An 18,074-nucleotide genomic window follows, 5' to 3' on the forward strand; every position below is an offset into this window, starting at 1 on the left:
CAGTGCATCCCCAGTGGTGCCAGTGCACTCTCTGGACTCACTGCACTCCATCCCCAGTGGTGCCAGTGCACTCTCTGGAGTCACTGAAGTGCATCCCCAGTGGTGCCAGTGCACTCTCTGCACTCACTGCACTGCATCCACAGTGGTGCCAGTGCACTCTCTGGAGTCACAGCACTGCATCCCCAGTGGTGCCAGTGCAATCTCTGGACTCACTGCACTGCATCCCCAGTGGTGCCAGTGCACTCTCTGGACTCACTGAAGTGCATCACCAGTGGTGCCATTGCACTCTCTGCACTCACTGCACTGCATCCCCAGTGGTGCCAGTGCACTCACTGGACTGACTGCACTGCATCCCCAGTGGTGCCAGTGCGCTCTCCGGAGTCACAGCACTGCATCCCCAGTGGTGCCAGTGCACTCACTGGACACACTGTACTGCAACACAGGTGGTGCCAGTGCACTCTCTGCACTCACTGCACAGCATCCCCAGTGGTGCCAGTGCATTCACTGGACTCACTGGACTGCATCACCAGTGGTGCCAGTGCACTCTCTGGACTCAATGCACTACATCCCCTGTGGTGCCATTGCACTCTCTGGACTCACTGCACTGCATCCCCAGTGGTGCCAGTGTACTCTCTGGACTCACTGCACTGCATCCCCAGTGGTGCCAGAGCACTCTCTGGACTCACTGCACTGCATCCCCAGTGGTGCCAGTGCACTCTCTGGACTCACTGCACTGTATCCGCAGTGGTGTCAGTGCACTCTCTGTACTCACTGAAGTGCATCCCCAGTGGTGCCAGTGCACTCTCTGGACTCACTGCAGTGCATCCCCAGTGGTGCCAGTGCACTCTCTGGACTCACTGCACTGCATCCCCAGTGGTGCCAGTGCACTCTCTGGACTCACTGTACTGCATCCCCAGTGGTGCCAGTGCACTCTCTGGACTCACAGCAGTGCATCCCCAGTGGTGCCAGTGCACTCTCTGGACTCACTGCACTGCATCCCCAGTGGTGCCAGTGCACTCTCTGGACTCACTGCACTGCATCCCCAGTGGTGCCAGTGAAGTCTCTGGACTCACTGCACTGCATCCCCAGTGGTGCCAGTGCACTCTCTGGACTCACTGCACTGCATCCCCAGTGGTGCCAGTGAAGTCTCTGGACTCACTGCACTGCATCCCCACTGCTGCCAGTGCACTCTCTGGACTCACTGCACTGCATCCCCAGTGGTGCCAGTGCACTCTCTCGAGTCACTGCACTACATCCCCAGTGGTGCCAGTGCACTCACTGGACTCACTGTACTGCATCATCGGTGGTGCCAGTGCACTCTCTGGACTCACTGCACTGCATCCCCAGTGGTGCCAGTGCACTCTCTGGACTCACTGCACTGCAGGCCCAGTGGTACCAGTGCACTCACTGGACTCACTGTACTGCATCACCAGTGGTGCCAGTGCACTCTCTGGACTCACTGCACTGCATCCCCAGTGGTGCCAGTGTACTCACAGGATTCACTGCACTGCATCCCCAGTGGTGCTAGTGCACTCTCTGGACTCACTGCAGTGCATCCCCAGTGGTGCCAGTGCACTCTCTGGACTCACTGAAGTGCATTCTCAGTGGTGCCAGTGCACTCTCTGGGCTCACTGAAGTGCATCCCCAGTGGTGCCAGTACACTCACTGGACTCACTGCACTGCATCCCCAGTGGTGCCAGTGCACTCTCTGGACTCACTGCAGTGCATCCCCAGTGGTGCCAGTGCACTCTCTGGACTCATTGAAGTGCATTCTCAGTGGTGCCAGTGCACTCTCTGGACTCACTGCAGTGCATCCCCAGTGGTGCCAGTGCACTCTCTGCACTCACTTCACTGCATCCCCAGTGGTGCCAGTGCACTCTCTGGACTCACTGCACTGCATCCCCAGTGGTGCCAGTGAAGTCTTTGGACTCACTGCTCTGCATCCCCAGCGGTGCCTGTGCACTCTCTGGAGTCACTGAAGTGCATCCCCAGTGGTGCCAGTGCACTCTCTGGACTCACTGCACTGCATGTCCAGTGGTGCCAGTGCACTCTGTGGACTCACTGTACTGCATCCCCACTGGTGCCAGTGCACTCTCTGGACTCACTGTACTGCATCCCCAGTGGTGACAGTGCACTCTCTGGACTAACTGCAGTGCATCCCCAGTGGTGCCAGTGCACTGTCTGGACTCACTGCAGTGCATCCCCAGTGGTGCCAGTGCACTCTCTGGTCTCACTGCACTGAAGCCCCAGTGGTGCCAGTGCACTCTCTGGACTCACTGCACTGCATCCCCAGTGGTGCCAGTGCAATCTCTGGACTCACTGTAGTGCATCCCCAGTGGTGCCAGTGCACTCTCTGGACTCACTGCAGTGCATCCCCAGTGGTGCCAGTGCACTCTCTGGACTCACTGTACTGCATCCCCAGTGGTGCCAGTGCACTCTCTGGACTCACAGCAGTGCATCCCCAGTGGTGCCAGTGCACTCTCTGGACTCACTGCACTGCATCCCCAGTGGTGCCAGTGCACTCTCTGGACTCACTGCGCTGCATCCCCAGTGGTGCCAGTGAAGTCTCTGGACTCACTGCACTGCATCCCCAGTGGTGCCAGTGCACTCTCTGGACTCACTGCACTGCATCCCCAGTGGTGCCAGTGAAGTCTCTGGACTCACTGCACTGCATCCCCACTGCTGCCAGTGCACTCTCTGGACTCACTGCACTGCATCCCCAGTGGTGCCAGTGCACTCTCTCGAGTCACTGCACTACATCCCCAGTGGTGCCAGTGCACTCACTGGACTCACTGTACTGCATCATCGGTGGTGCCAGTGCACTCTCTGGACTCACTGCACTGCAGGCCCAGTGGTACCAGTGCACTCACTGGACTCACTGTACTGCATCCCCAGTGGTACCAGTGCACTCACTGGACTCACTGTACTGCATCACCAGTGGTGCCAGTGCACTCTCTGGACTCACTGCACTGCATCCCCAGTGGTTCCAGTGCATTCACTGGACTCACTGTACTGCATCTCCAGTGGTGCCAGTGCACTCTCTGGACTCACTGCACTGCATCCCCAGTGGTGCCAGTGAGCTCTCTGGACTCACTGCACTGCATCCCCAGTGGTGCCAGTGTACTCACAGGATTCACTGCACTGCATCCCCAGTGGTGCTAGTGCACTCTCTGGACTCACTGCAGTGCATCCCCAGTGGTGCCAGTGCACTCTCTGGACTCACTGAAGTGCATTCTCAGTGGTGCCAGTGCACTCTCTGGGCTCACTGAAGTGCATCCCCAGTGGTGCCAGTACACTCACTGGACTCACTGCACTGCATCCCCAGTGGTGCCAGTGCACTCTCTGGACTCACTGCAGTGCATCCCCAGTGGTGCCAGTGCACTCTCTGGACTCATTGAAGTGCATTCTCAGTGGTGCCAGTGCACTCTCTGGACTCACTGCAGTGCATCCCCAGTGGTGCCAGTGCACTCTCTGCACTCACTTCACTGCATACCCAGTGGTGCCAGTGCACTCTCTGGACTCACTGCACTGCATCCCCAGTGGTGCCAGTGAAGTCTTTGGACTCACTGCTCTGCATCCCCAGCGGTGCCAGTGCACTCTCTGGAGTCACTGAAGTGCATCCCCAGTGGTGCCAGTGCACTCTCTGGACTCACTGCACTGCATGTCCAGTGGTGCCAGTGCACTCTGTGGACTCACTGTACTGCATCCCCACTGGTGCCAGTGCACTCTCTGGACTCACTGTACTGCATCCCCAGTGGTGCCAGTGCACTCTCTGGACTAACTGCAGTGCATCCCCAGTGGTGCCAGTGCACTGTCTGGACTCACTGCAGTGCATCCCCAGTGGTGCCAGTGCACTCTCTGGTCTCACTGCACTGAAGCCCCAGTGGTGCCAGTGTACTCTCTGGACTCACTGCACTGCATCCCCAGTGGTGCCAGTGCAATCTCTGGACTCACTGTAGTGCATCCCCAGTGGTGCCAGTGCACTCTCTGGACTCACTGCAGTGCATCCCCAGTGGTGCCAGTGCACTCTCTGGACTCACTGTACTGCATCCCCAGTGGTGCCAGTGCACTCTCTGGACTCACAGCAGTGCATCCCCAGTGGTGCCAGTGCACTCTCTGGACTCACTGCACTGCATCCCCAGTGGTGCCAGTGCACTCTCTGGACTCACTGCGCTGCATCCCCAGTGGTGCCAGTGAAGTCTCTGGACTCACTGCACTGCATCCCCAGTGGTGCCAGTGCACTCTCTGGACTCACTGCACTGCATCCCCAGTGGTGCCAGTGAAGTCTCTGGACTCACTGCACTGCATCCCCACTGCTGCCAGTGCACTCTCTGGACTCACTGCACTGCATCCCCAGTGGTGCCAGTGCACTCTCACGAGTCACTGCACTACATCCCCAGTGGTGCCAGTGCACTCACTGGACTCACTGTACTGCATCATCGGTGGTGCCAGTGCACTCTCTGGACTCACTGCACTGCAGGCCCAGTGGTACCAGTGCACTCACTGGACTCACTGTACTGCATCCCCAGTGGTACCAGTGCACTCACTGGACTCACTGTACTGCATCACCAGTGGTGCCAGTGCACTCTCTGGACTCACTGCACTGCATCCCCAGTGGTTCCAGTGCATTCACTGGACTCACTGTACTGCATCTCCAGTGGTGCCAGTGCACTCTCTGGACTCACTGCACTGCATCCCCAGTGGTGCCAGTGAGCTCTCTGGACTCACTGCACTGCATCCCCAGTGGTGCCAGTGTACTCACAGGATTCACTGCACTGCATCCCCAGTGGTGCTAGTGCACTCTCTGGACTCACTGCAGTGCATCCCCAGTGGTGCCAGTGCACTCTCTGGACTCACTGAAGTGCATTCTCAGTGGTGCCAGTGCACTCTCTGGGCTCACTGAAGTGCATCCCCAGTGGTGCCAGTACACTCACTGGACTCACTGCACTGCATCCCCAGTGGTGCCAGTGCACTCTCTGGACTCACTGCACTGCATCCCCAGTGGTGCCAGTGCACTCTCTGCACTCACTTCACTGCATCCCCAGTGGTGCCAGTGCACTCTCTGGACTCACTGCAGTGCATCCCCAGTGGTGCCAGTGCACTCTCTGGACTCACTGTACTGCATCCCCAGTGGTGCCAGTGCACTCTCTGGACTCACAGCAGTGCATCCCCAGTGGTGCCAGTGCACTCTCTGGACTCACTGCACTGCATCCCCAGTGGTGCCAGTGCACTCTCTGGACTCACTGCGCTGCATCCCCAGTGGTGCCAGTGAAGTCTCTGGACTCACTGCACTGCATCCCCAGTGGTGCCAGTGCACTCTCTGGACTCACTGCACTGCATCCCCAGTGGTGCCAGTGAAGTCTCTGGACTCACTGCACTGCATCCCCACTGCTGCCAGTGCACTCTCTGGACTCACTGCACTGCATCCCCAGTGGTGCCAGTGCACTCTCACGAGTCACTGCACTACATCCCCAGTGGTGCCAGTGCACTCACTGGACTCACTGTACTGCATCATCGGTGGTGCCAGTGCACTCTCTGGACTCACTGCACTGCAGGCCCAGTGGTACCAGTGCACTCACTGGACTCACTGTACTGCATCCCCAGTGGTACCAGTGCACTCACTGGACTCACTGTACTGCATCACCAGTGGTGCCAGTGCACTCTCTGGACTCACTGCACTGCATCCCCAGTGGTTCCAGTGCATTCACTGGACTCACTGTACTGCATCTCCAGTGGTGCCAGTGCACTCTCTGGACTCACTGCACTGCATCCCCAGTGGTGCCAGTGAGCTCTCTGGACTCACTGCACTGCATCCCCAGTGGTGCCAGTGTACTCACAGGATTCACTGCACTGCATCCCCAGTGGTGCTAGTGCACTCTCTGGACTCACTGCAGTGCATCCCCAGTGGTGCCAGTGCACTCTCTGGACTCACTGAAGTGCATTCTCAGTGGTGCCAGTGCACTCTCTGGGCTCACTGAAGTGCATCCCCAGTGGTGCCAGTACACTCACTGGACTGACTGCACTGCATCCCCAGTGGTGCCAGTGCACTCTCTGGACTCACTGCACTGCATCCCCAGTGGTGCCAGTGCACTCTCTGCACTCACTTCACTGCATCCCCAGTGGTGCCAGTGCACTCTCTGGACTCACTGCAGTGCATCCCCAGTGGTGCCAGTGCACTCTCTGCACTCACTTCACTGCATCCCCAGTGGTGCCAGTGCACTCTCTGGACTCACTGCACTGCATCCCCAGTGGTGCCAGTGCACTCTCTGGACTCACTGCACTGCATCCCCAGTGGTGCCAGTGCACTCTCTGGAGTCACTGAAGTGCATCCCCAGTGGTGCCAGTGCACTCTCTGGACTCACTGTAGTGCATCCCCAGTGGTGCCAGTGCACTCTCTGGACTCACTGTACTGCATCCCCAGTGGTGCCAGTGCACTCTCTGGACTCACTGTACTGCATCCCCAGTGGTGCCAGTGCACTCTCTGGACTCACAGCAGTGCATCCCCAGTGGTGCCAGTGCACTCTCTGGACTCACTGCACTGCATCCCCAGTGGTGCCAGTGCACTCTCTGGACTCACTGCACTGCATCCCCAGTGGTGCCAGTGAAGTCTCTGGACTCACTGCACTGCATCCCCAGTGGTGCCAGTGCACTCTCTGGACTCACTGCACTGCATCCCCAGTGGTGCCAGTGAAGTCTCTGGACTCACTGCACTGCATCCCCACTGCTGCCAGTGCACTCTCTGGACTCACTGCACTGCATCCCCAGTGGTGCCAGTGCACTCTCTCGAGTCACTGCACTACATCCCCAGTGGTGCCAGTGCACTCACTGGACTCACTGTACTGCATCATCGGTGGTGCCAGTGCACTCTCTGGACTCACTGGACTGCATCCCCAGTGGTGCCAGTGCACTCTCTGGACTCACTGCACTGCATCCCCAGTGGTGCCAGAGCACTCTCTGGACTCACTGCACTGCATCCCCAGTGGTGCCAGTGCACTCTCTGGACTCACTGCACTGCATCCCCAGTCGTGTCAGTGCACTCTCTGGACTCACTGAAGTGCATCCCCAGTTGTGCCAGTGCACTCTCTGGACTCAATGCACTGCATCCCCAGTGGTGCCAGTGCACTCTCTGGACTCACTGCACTGCATCCCCAGTGGTGCCAGTGCAATCTCTGGACTCACTGTAGTGCATCCCCAGTGGTGCCAGTGCACTCTCTGGACTCACTGCACTGCATCCCCAGTGGTGCCAGTGCACTCTCTGGACTCACTGTACTGCATCACCAGTGGTGCCAGTGCACTCTCTGGACTCACTGCAGTGCATCCCCAGTGGTGCCAGTGCACTCTCTGGACTCACTGCACTGCAGCCCCGGTGGTGCCAGTGCAATCTCTGGACTCACTGCACTGCATCCCCATTGGTGCCAGTGCACTCTCTGGACTCACTGCACTGCATCCCCAGTTTTGCCTGTGAAGTCTTTGGACTCACTGCACTGCATGCCCAGTGGTGCCAGTGCACTCTCTGGAGTCACTGAAGTGCATCCCCAGTGGTGCCAGTGCACTCTCTGGACTCACTGCACTGCATGCCCAGTGGTGCCAGTGCACTCTCTGGACTCACTGCACTGCATCCGCTCATGATCGGAGGATTCGGCAACTGAGTAGTCCCCCTCATAATCGGTGCCCCCGACATAGCATTCCCGCGAATAAACAACATAAGCTTTTGACTCCTCCCCCCATCATTCCTCCTACTACTAGTCTCATCCACTGTAGAAGCTGGCGCCGGCACAGGCTGAACTGTCTACCCTCCCCTAGCAGGTAACCTTGCCCACGCCGGAGCTTCAGTAGACCTGGCTATCTTCTCACTCCACTTAGCCGGTATCTCCTCCATCCTTGGGGCCATCAACTTTATCACCACAGCCATCAACATAAAACCCCCCGCACTCTCACAATACCAAACCCCACTATTTGTCTGATCCGTACTAATTACCGCCATCCTACTCCTTCTATCACTCCCCGTACTCGCCGCCGGTATTACAATATTACTAACTGATCGAAACCTAAACACCACATTCTTCGACCCCGCTGGAGGAGGAGACCCAATCCTGTACCAACACCTATTCTGATTCTTCGGACACCCAGAAGTCTATATTCTGATCCTACCGGGGTTCGGAATCATCTCACACGTAGTCACGTACTACTCAGGCAAAAAGGAGCCCTTCGGCTACATGGGAATAGTCTGAGCCATACTATCCATCGGCTTCCTAGGATTCATCGTCTGAGCTCACCACATGTTTACAGTAGGAATAGACGTTGATACCCGAGCCTACTTTACATCAGCCACTATAATCATTGCCATCCCTACCGGAATCAAAGTATTTAGCTGACTAGCCACCCTGCACGGAGGAACAATCAAATGAGACCCCCCCCAATACTATGAGCTCTAGGATTTATCTTCCTATTTACCATCGGAGGATTAACAGGAATCGTTCTTGCAAACTCTTCCCTAGACATCGCCCTGCACGACACGTACTACGTAGTTGCCCACTTCCACTACGTCCTATCCATAGGCGCCGTCTTTGCCATTCTAGCAGGATTTACTCACTGATTCCCACTACTCACTGGGTTTACCCTACACCAAACATGAGCAAAAGCCCACTTCGGGGTAATATTTACAGGAGTAAACCTAACGTTCTTCCCCCAGCACTTCCTAGGCCTAGCAGGAATACCCCGACGATACTCGGACTATCCCGACGCCTACACACTATGAAACACCATTTCCTCCATCGGCTCCCTAATCTCAATAGTAGCCGTAATCATACTAATATTCATCATCTGAGAAGCCTTTCCGGCCAAACGAAAAGTCCTACAACCAGAACTAACTACCACAAACGTTGAATGAATCCACGGCTGCCCTCCCCCATACCATACTTTCGAGGAACCGGCCTTCGTCCAAGTACAAGAAAGGAAGGAATCGAACCCTCACATGCTGGTTTCAAGCCAACTGCATTAACCGCTCATGCTTCTTTCTTATGAGACGTTAGTAAACCAATTACATAGCCTTGTCAAGACTAAATCACAGGTAAAAATCCTGTACATCTCATGTGGCCAACCACTCCCAACTAGGATTCCAAGACGCCTCATCACCCATCATAGAAGAACTCGTTGAATTCCACGACCACGCCCTAATCGTTGCCCTAGCTATCTGCAGCCTAGTTCTCTACCTTTTAGCCCACATACTAACAGAAAAACTCTCGTCCAATGCTGTAGACGCCCAAGAAGTAGAGCTGATCTGGACAATCCTACCTGCTATCGTCCTGGTACTCCTCGCCCTCCCATCCCTACAAATCCTCTACATAATGGACGAAATCGACGAACCAGACCTCACCCTAAAAGCCATCGGCCACCAATGATACTGAAGCTACGAATACACAGACTTCAAAGACCTATCATTCGACTCCTACATAGTGCCCACCCCAGACTTACCCAACGGCCACTTCCGACTGCTAGAAGTTGACCACCGCGTAGTTATCCCAATAGAATCCCCCATCCGCGTGATCATTACTGCAGGAGACGTACTCCACTCCTGAGCAGTCCCAACGCTCGGAGTTAAAACAGACGCAATCCCAGGCCGACTAAACCAAACTTCATTCATTACCACCCGGCCTGGGATTTTTTACGGACAATGCTCAGAAATTTGCGGGGCTAATCACAGCTACATACCCATTGTAGTAGAATCAACCCCACTCCCACATTTCGAGGCCTGATCGTCCCTTCTATCATCATCCTAATCATTAAGAAGCTATGCAACAGCACTAGCCTTTTAAGCTAGCCAAAGAGGGACTTCCCCCTCCTTAATGATATGCCACAGCTTAACCCCGCACCATGATTTTCAATCATAATTATAACCTGATTAACCCTAGCACTCCTCATCCAACCAAAACTACTAGCCTTCACCACAACCAACCCCCCATCAAATAAGACCTCCCTCACTACCAAACCCACACCATGATCCTGACCATGAACCTAAGCTTCTTTGACCAATTTTCCAGCCCCAATCTATTTGGCATCCCCTTAATCCTACTATCCCTACTCTTCCCAGCCCTACTATTCCCGTCCCCAAACAACCGATGAATCAACAACCGCCTTTCTACTATCCAAACATGACTCCTTCACCTAATCACAAAACAACTAATAGTCCCACTCAACAAAAATGGCCACAAATGAGCCATAATATTTACATCCCTAATAATCATACTTCTTACAATCAACCTTCTAGGCCTCCTTCCATATACATTCACCCCAACCACCCAACTATCTATGAACATAGCCCTAGCCTTCCCACTATGGCTCGCCACACTACTAACAGGCATGTTTAACCATGTACGTGCCCCAGGGCCGGCTTAAAGTAGGCTCTATTGTCCCACTTTACTGCTAAATCCGCCTTCCAGAAGTGGTTTCACGCTTCTTTCTGTGTGCCCTATGAATAGGGAATGTAGCCCATTTCTTCCACTCCATAGGCTATACCTTGACCTGTCTTATTAGCGGGGTGCTATTGTGTCCACTGTTGTGCTCTCATTCGAGGTGGGCTGGCGACGGCGGTATGTAGGCTGTGTTGGCAAGGGGTGGTTGGGTTAATCGGGGATTATCGATTGTAGAACAGGCTCCTCTAGGTGGGTTTGGGGCACCGCCAAGTCCTTAGAGTTTTAAGCGTTTGTGCTCGTAGTTCTCTGGCGGATACTTCGGTAAAGTAAGTATCAAGATTTAGGGCCAGGCATAGTGGGGTATCTAATCCCAGTTTGGGCCCTGGCTTTCGTCGGTTTAAATCAGTCGTTAGTTCCTAAGATCATCTTAATGGTGTGTTTAGGTGCATCTTGGGCTTATGACAGCTCAGTTGCATTTTGATCTTAGTTAGCTAGGATAGGCATTTTACCACTCTTTACGCCGTGTCAATAGGACGGTTGATTTGGGTTTCTTGTATGACCGCGGTGGCTGGCACAAGATTTACCAACCCTTGAAGTTAGGCTGTTGCTATAACTAAGTCAAGTTTGCACTCATTGCTTAATGTTAATTACTGCTGAATACCCGTGGGGGCGTGGCTTAGCGAGGCGTCTTGGGCTACTACTTGGGTGTGCCTGATACCCGCTCCTCAAGGCCTGTATGGGGGTAGGTGGTCGAGGGCGTTTACACTGGGGCGCGGATACTTGCATGTATATATTTAGCAAAAACCAACCGTAAGGTTAGGACTAAGTCTTTTGTCCGCAGGCATGTTTTATGCCATCTTGGCAACTTCAGTGCCATGCTTTGTGTTAAGCTATGTGGACGGGGGTGTGGTTAGCTGATAGTTGAGTGGTGAGTGAGAGTGAAGTATATGAAATTATTGCTTGTGTTTACTATTTTTAGTACTGGAGTTTCTCTAAGTCCTAGGACTAGGAGGAAATGGTGTTTCATAGTGTGTAGGCGTCGGGATAGTCTGAGTATCGTCGGGGTATTCCTGCTAGGCCTAGGAAGTGCTGGGGGAAGAACGTTAGGTTTACTCCTGTAAATATTACCCCGAAGTGGGCTTTTGCTCATGTTTGGTGTAGGGTAAACCCAGTGAGTAGTGGGAATCAGTGAGTAAATCCTGCTAGAATGGCAAAGACGGCGCCTATGGATAGGACGTAGTGGAAGTGGGCAACTACGTAGTACGTGTCGTGCAGGGCGATGTCTAGGGAAGAGTTTGCAAGAACGATTCCTGTTAATCCTCCGATGGTAAATAGGAAGATAAATCCTAGAGCTCATAGTATTGGGGGGGGTCTCATTTGATTGTTCCTCCGTGCAGGGTGGCTAGTCAGCTAAATACTTTGATTCCGGTAGGGATGGCAATGATTATAGTGGCTGATGTAAAGTAGGCTCGGGTATCAACGTCTATTCCTACTGTAAACATGTGGTGAGCTCAGACGATGAATCCTAGGAAGCCGATGGATAGTATGGCTCAGACTATTCCCATGTAGCCGAAGGGCTCCTTTTTGCCTGAGTAGTACGTGACTACGTGTGAGATGATTCCGAACCCCGGTAGGATCAGAATATAGACTTCTGGGTGTCCGAAGAATCAGAATAGGTGTTGGTACAGGATTGGGTCTCCTCCTCCAGCGGGGTCGAAGAATGTGGTGTTTAGGTTTCGATCAGTTAGTAATATTGTAATACCGGCGGCGAGTACGGGGAGTGATAGAAGGAGTAGGATGGCGGTAATTAGTACGGATCAGACAAATAGTGGGGTTTGGTATTGTGAGAGTGCGGGGGGTTTTATGTTGATGGCTGTGGTGATAAAGTTGATGGCCCCAAGGATGGAGGAGATACCGGCTAAGTGGAGTGAGAAGATAGCCAGGTCTACTGAAGCTCCGGCGTGGGCAAGGTCACCTGCTAGGGGAGGGTAGACAGTTCAGCCTGTGCCGGCGCCAGCTTCTACAGTGGATGAGGCTAGTAGGAGGAGGAATGATGGGGGGAGGAGTCAAAAGCTTATGTTGTTTATTCGCGGGAATGCTATGTCGGGGGCACCGATTATGAGGGGGACTAATCAATTGCCGAATCCTCCGATCATGATGGGTATGACTATAAAGAAGCTTATTACAAAGGCGTGAGCGGTAACGATTACATTGTAAATTTGGTCGTCGCCTAGGAGAGTTCCTGGTTGTCCTAGTTCTGCGCGGATTAATAGGCTGAGTGCGGTGCCGACTATTCCTGCTCATGCCCCGAAGATGAGGTACAGGGTGCCAATATCCTTATGGTTAGTGGAAAATAGTCATCGGTTGATGAAGGTGACGGGTAAGATGGCTGAGTGTTGAAGCGTTAGGCTGTAGTCCTTTTTACAGAGGTTTAATTCCTCTTCTTATCGGCTCTGTAGTGAAATTCATGTTGAGTTGCAAGCTCATCGATGCGCACTAGGGTGCGTCAGGGTCTTTGTAGGCAGAAGCCAATTGGTTTAGGCATTTAGCTGTTAACTAGAGTTTTGTGGGATCGAAGCCCATCTGTCTAGGGAGGCTTTAGCTTAATTAAAGCGTCTGACTTGCATTCAGAAGATACAGGTTAATATTCTGTAAGTCTTAATGTGCAGAAACTAAGAGGGTTTAACTCTTATTTAAGGCTTTGAAGGCCTTCGGTTTGGGGTGTTATCCTAAGTTTCTAGACAATGGCATGTATTATTGGGGACAGGGGAAGTAAGAGGATTGATAGTGAGGCAAGGACCGCAGTAGGTGTGCTTGGGGCTTTGCTAGTGTATCATTGTTTTATGTGGTTAGAGGAGTTGGGGGGAAGGGTAATTGTTGAGTGGTATGCGAGGCGTAGGTAGAAGAAGAGGCTGAGCAGTGATAGCATGGCAATTGCCATGGCTGCTGGTGTTATTTCCTGTTTAGTTAGTTCTTGGATGATAAGTCACTTTGGTATAAAGCCTGTTAATGGGGGGAGGCCTGCTAGGGATAAAAGTACTAGTATTAGGGTGGCGTTTAGCACTGGGGTTTTTGTTCATGAGGTTGTGATCATGGATAGGTTAAGGGCTTTGATTTTGTTAAGGGCTAGGAATACGGCTGATGTTATGATTGTGTATAGGTAGAAGGTAAGTAAGGCCAATTTGGGGCTGTAAACTAGGATGATGGCGATTCAGCCTAAGTGGGAGATGGACGAGAAGGCTAGGATTTTGCGTGTTTGTGTTTGGTTCAGTCCTATTCAGCCTCCTAGTGCTGTTGAGGCTAGGGCCATGGCGGTGAGTAGAGCTGGGTCGAGGGATTTGGATGTTAGTAGGAGCAGGGTTAGTGGGGGGAATTTTATGAGGGTCGAGAGTAGCAGGGCTGTTATTAGTGGCGATCCTTGTAGTACTTCTGGGAATCAGAAGTGAAATGGCACTAGGCCCAGTTTAATAGCGATTGCTGCTGTCAGTAGTAGACAGGAGGTTGGGTGGTTTATTTGTGTGATGTCTCATTGGCCGGTGACTCAGGCATTGGTTATGCTAGAGAATAGGACCAGGGCGGAAGCAGCTGCTTGGGTTAGGAAGTATTTCGTTGCGGCTTCTACTGCTCGTGGGTGGTGGGATTTGGCAATTAGGGGAATGATGGCTAGTGCGTTGATCTCCAGTCCTGTCCAGGCCAGAACTCAGTGGTTGCTGGAAATTGTGATTGTGGTGCCCAAGATGAGGCTGAAGGTTATGATTGGGGTCGCGTAAGGGTTCATTAGTAGAGGAGGGGGTTAAACCATCATTTTCGGGGTATGGGCCCGATAGCTTGATTAGCTGACTCTACTAGAAAATAATATAAGGGAAGTATGGAGAATTTTGATTTCTCTTGTGTGGGTTCAATTCCTACTTTTCTAAGGTCAACAGGAAATGAGAGGGCTGTTATACCTCTATGTTCACTTTATCATAGTGACCCTTTGTAGTTCAGGCACATTTCCTTATGTAAGGAGGTAGGCCTGCATAGCAGATAGGTATGCTGATGTGTCAGAGGCACAGAGCTAGTGTGAGGGGTAGGAAGTTTTTTCATAGTAGGTGCATTAGTTGGTCATATCGGAATCGTGGGTATGAAGCTCGGACCCATAAGAAACCAGAAGATAGTAGGAGGACTTTTGTGGCTAGGATGACGGGGAATAGTTCTGTGGGTGGCCCTAGGGCGCTTGGGTTTAGGAATATGATGGCTGTAAGTGTATTTATTAGCATAATGTTCGCATATTCAGCTAGGAAGAATAAGGCGAAGGGTCCTGCGGCGTATTCAACGTTAAACCCTGAGACTAGCTCAGATTCACCCTCTGTGAGGTCAAAAGGAGCTCGGTTTGTCTCTGCTAGGGTGGATACGTATCATATTATTGCTAGGGGTCATGAGGAGAAAATGAAGTATAGAGGCTCCTGTGCGACGGCAAAGGAGCTGAGTGTGTAGCTTCCGCTTAGTATGATTATTGATAGCAGGATTATGGCCAGTGTCACTTCGTATGAAATGGTCTGTGCTACTGCCCGTAGGGCTCCGATTAGTGCGTATTTTGAGTTCGAGGCTCAGCCTGATCATAGGACTGAGTAGACGGCTAGGCTTGACATGGCTATTAGGAAGAGAACTCCGAGGTTTAGATCTGCTAGGGGAAATGGGAGTGGTAGTGGTGCTCAAGTGGTGAGGGCTAGGACAAGGGCTAGTATTGGTATCAGAATGAATAGAAGTGGGGAAGAGGTAGAGGGTCGGATGGGCTCTTTGGTAAATAGTTTCAGTCCGTCCGCAAATGGTTGAAGTAGGCCAAAAGGCCCGACAACGTTAGGGCCTTTGCGGGATTGTATGTAGCTTAGGATTTTCCGTTCTACTAGGGTTAGGAAGGCTACGGCAATCAGGATTGGGATGATGTATAGGAGGGATATAACGAGGCAGCTTAGTGTTGTTATTTGAATCATGGGTGAAGCTAGGGAGAGGATTTGAACCTCTGGGGAAAGGGCTTAAGCCTTCTGCACTTGCCGGGCTCTGCCACTCTAGCTGGTCCTTTTCTAGGATTGAAAGTGGTGGGGGAAGGCCCTCTTCACGGTTTAGTTGGTTTCACTGCTTAGAGGGGGGGGGGCGTGCTTGTGGTATTGGCCCCACTTTCCCGGTCCTTTCGTACTGGGGAGAGTGTGTCATAGATAGAAACCGACCTGGATTGCTCCGGTCTGAACTCAGATCACGTAGGACTGTTAATCGTTGAACAAACGAACCCTTAATAGCGGCTGCACCATTAGGATGTCCTGATCCAACATCGAGGTCGTAAACCCCCCTGTCGATATGGGCTCTTGAGGGGGATTGCGCTGTTATCCCTGGGGTAGCTTGGTCCATTAATCAATTATATTGGGTCTGGTCACTGTTAGCACTTTGAGGGGTAGCTCTAGGTAAAGAGGTATGGTCTTGTTTTTGGAGGATTTGTTCTCCTCCAAGGTCGCCCCAACCGAAAAATATCGACCAGGCTCTGCGATGGTAGTGGCCCCAGTGGGGTTGATTGAGGATTCGCGGTGGTCGTTGATTTTTAAGTTCCACAGGGTCTTCTCGTCTTATGTTCACATCCCCGCTTTTGCACGGGGAGATCAATTTCACTGATTATCTGTGAGAGACAGTTAAGACCTCGTTTAGCCATTCATACAAGTCTCGATTTATGGGACAATTGATTGCGCTACCTTTGCACGGTTAGGATACCGCGGCCGTTAAACCTAAGTCACCGGGCAGGCATCACCTTCAATACTTGTTTAATTTGCTGAAGGCTATGTTTTTGGTAAACAGTCGGGCCTTATTAATTTGCCGAGTTCCTTTCACAGATTTTAATCGCTCTTATAGGCGCTCCTGAGTCGGGTTAACAGGGTTAGTTAATACGTGGTCTTGTAGGGGTTTTTGTATCTGTCTAGGTCTGTTAATAATGTTTCTATGTAAGCTTGCGCCGTTAGAGGGGTGTGGCCCTGAGTTACTTATTTTAGCATTAATTCTCCTATATTCATAGGTTGACCTGTTTGTGATAAGGGAATCATCTTATTTTGGTATTTTTAGGTGGTGGAGCTTTGACGCACTCTTTTTTGATGGCTGCTTTAGGGCCCACGGTAGGATCAGTAGTAAGAATTATCCGCTAGTCGAGGTTGTGTCCTTTTTTAATGGAGCTGTCCCTCCATTAAATAGCTCTTAATCATCTCATTAGGGTTCAGGATGTCCGGTAGGGAGGATTAAGGGGGAACTTAGATTCGTTTCACAGGTAACCAGCTATCACCCAGCTCGGTTGGCTTTTCACCTCTACTGACAAGTCATCCCACTCTTTTGCAACAGAGACGGGTTCGCTCTCTTTAACTGCTTGAAAGTAGCTCGCTTGGGTTTCGGGGGGGCAAACTTTAGTTCACTTTGCTTGGTTGTTCTCGCTAAACCATGATGCAAAAGGTACAAGGGTTGATCTTTGCTGTCTGTCGCTTTGATTGTTTCACTGCTATTTCATCTTTCCCTTACGGTACTGGGGTCTCTATCGCGTCTAAGTGTCTTTTCTATCGCCTATACTAAGACTGTAAAATGCTTTAGTTTAATTAGTTTAGTAAATTCTTTAGTTTTGGTGTACTATTTGTGTGGTTGAGCTAGAGGGGGGGCTTCAAGACGATCCGGTCTAGTAGATATCTTTCAGGTGTAAGCTGAGTGCTTTGGTGTTATAGCTACGTCTTGATATTCTAAGTACACCTTCCGGTACACTTACCTTGTTACGACTTACCTCATCTTCAGCGTATTTATGGTATTAGTTATGTGGGATGTGGCTTTTGAGGAGGGTGACGGGCGGTATGTACGTGCCCCAGGGCCGGCTTAAAGTAGGCTCTATTGTCCCACTTTACTGCTAAATCCGCCTTCCAGAAGTGGTTTCACGCTTCTTTCCGTGTGCCCTATGAATAGGGAATGTAGCCCATTTCTTCCACTCCATAGGCTATACCTTGACCTGTCTTATTAGCGGGGTGCTATTGTGTCCACTGTTGTGCTCTCATTCGAGGTGGGCTGGCGACGGCGGTATGTAGGCTGTGTTGGCAAGGGGTGGTTGGGTTAATCGGGGATTATCGATTGTAGAACAGGCTCCTCTAGGTGGGTTTGGGGCACCGCCAAGTCCTTAGAGTTTTAAGCGTTTGTGCTCGTAGTTCTCTGGCGGATACTTCGGTAAAGTAAGTATCAAGATTTAGGGCCAGGCATAGTGGGGTATCTAATCCCAGTTTGGGCCCTGGCTTTCGTCGGTTTAAATCAGTCGTTAGTTCCTAAGATCATCTTAATGGTGTGTTTAGGTGCATCTTGGGCTTATGACAGCTCAGTTGCATTTTGATCTTAGTTAGCTAGGATAGGCATTTTACCACTCTTTACGCCGTGTCAATAGGACGGTTGATTTGGGTTTCTTGTATGACCGCGGTGGCTGGCACAAGATTTACCAACCCTTGAAGTTAGGCTGTTGCTATAACTAAGTCAAGTTTGCACTCATTGCTTAATGTTAATTACTGCTGAATACCCGTGGGGGCGTGGCTTAGCGAGGCGTCTTGGGCTACTACTTGGGTGTGCCTGATACCCGCTCCTCAAGGCCTGTATGGGGGTAGGTGGTCGAGGGCGTTTACACTGGGG

The 18,074-nt window shown here is 52.1% G+C and overlaps 1 long non-coding RNA gene across 1 annotated transcript in view; it reads right to left on the reverse strand.

The window, feature by feature from the left end:
- LOC310884035 overlaps nt 1–17,078 on the reverse strand; it is a 44,828-nt gene extending 27,750 nt beyond the window's left edge. Inside the window, exon 1 of the long non-coding RNA XR_014573992.1 lies at nt 16,456–17,078. This is a non-coding gene — a long non-coding RNA (uncharacterized lncRNA). The remainder of the gene's footprint in view (nt 1–16,455) is intronic.
- Nucleotides 17,079–18,074: the final 996 nt, after the last annotated feature.

This window comes from Anser anser, assembly GCF_964211835.1.
Source record: "Anser anser genome assembly, chromosome: 19".
Classification (NCBI taxonomy): Eukaryota; Metazoa; Chordata; class Aves; order Anseriformes; family Anatidae; genus Anser; species Anser anser.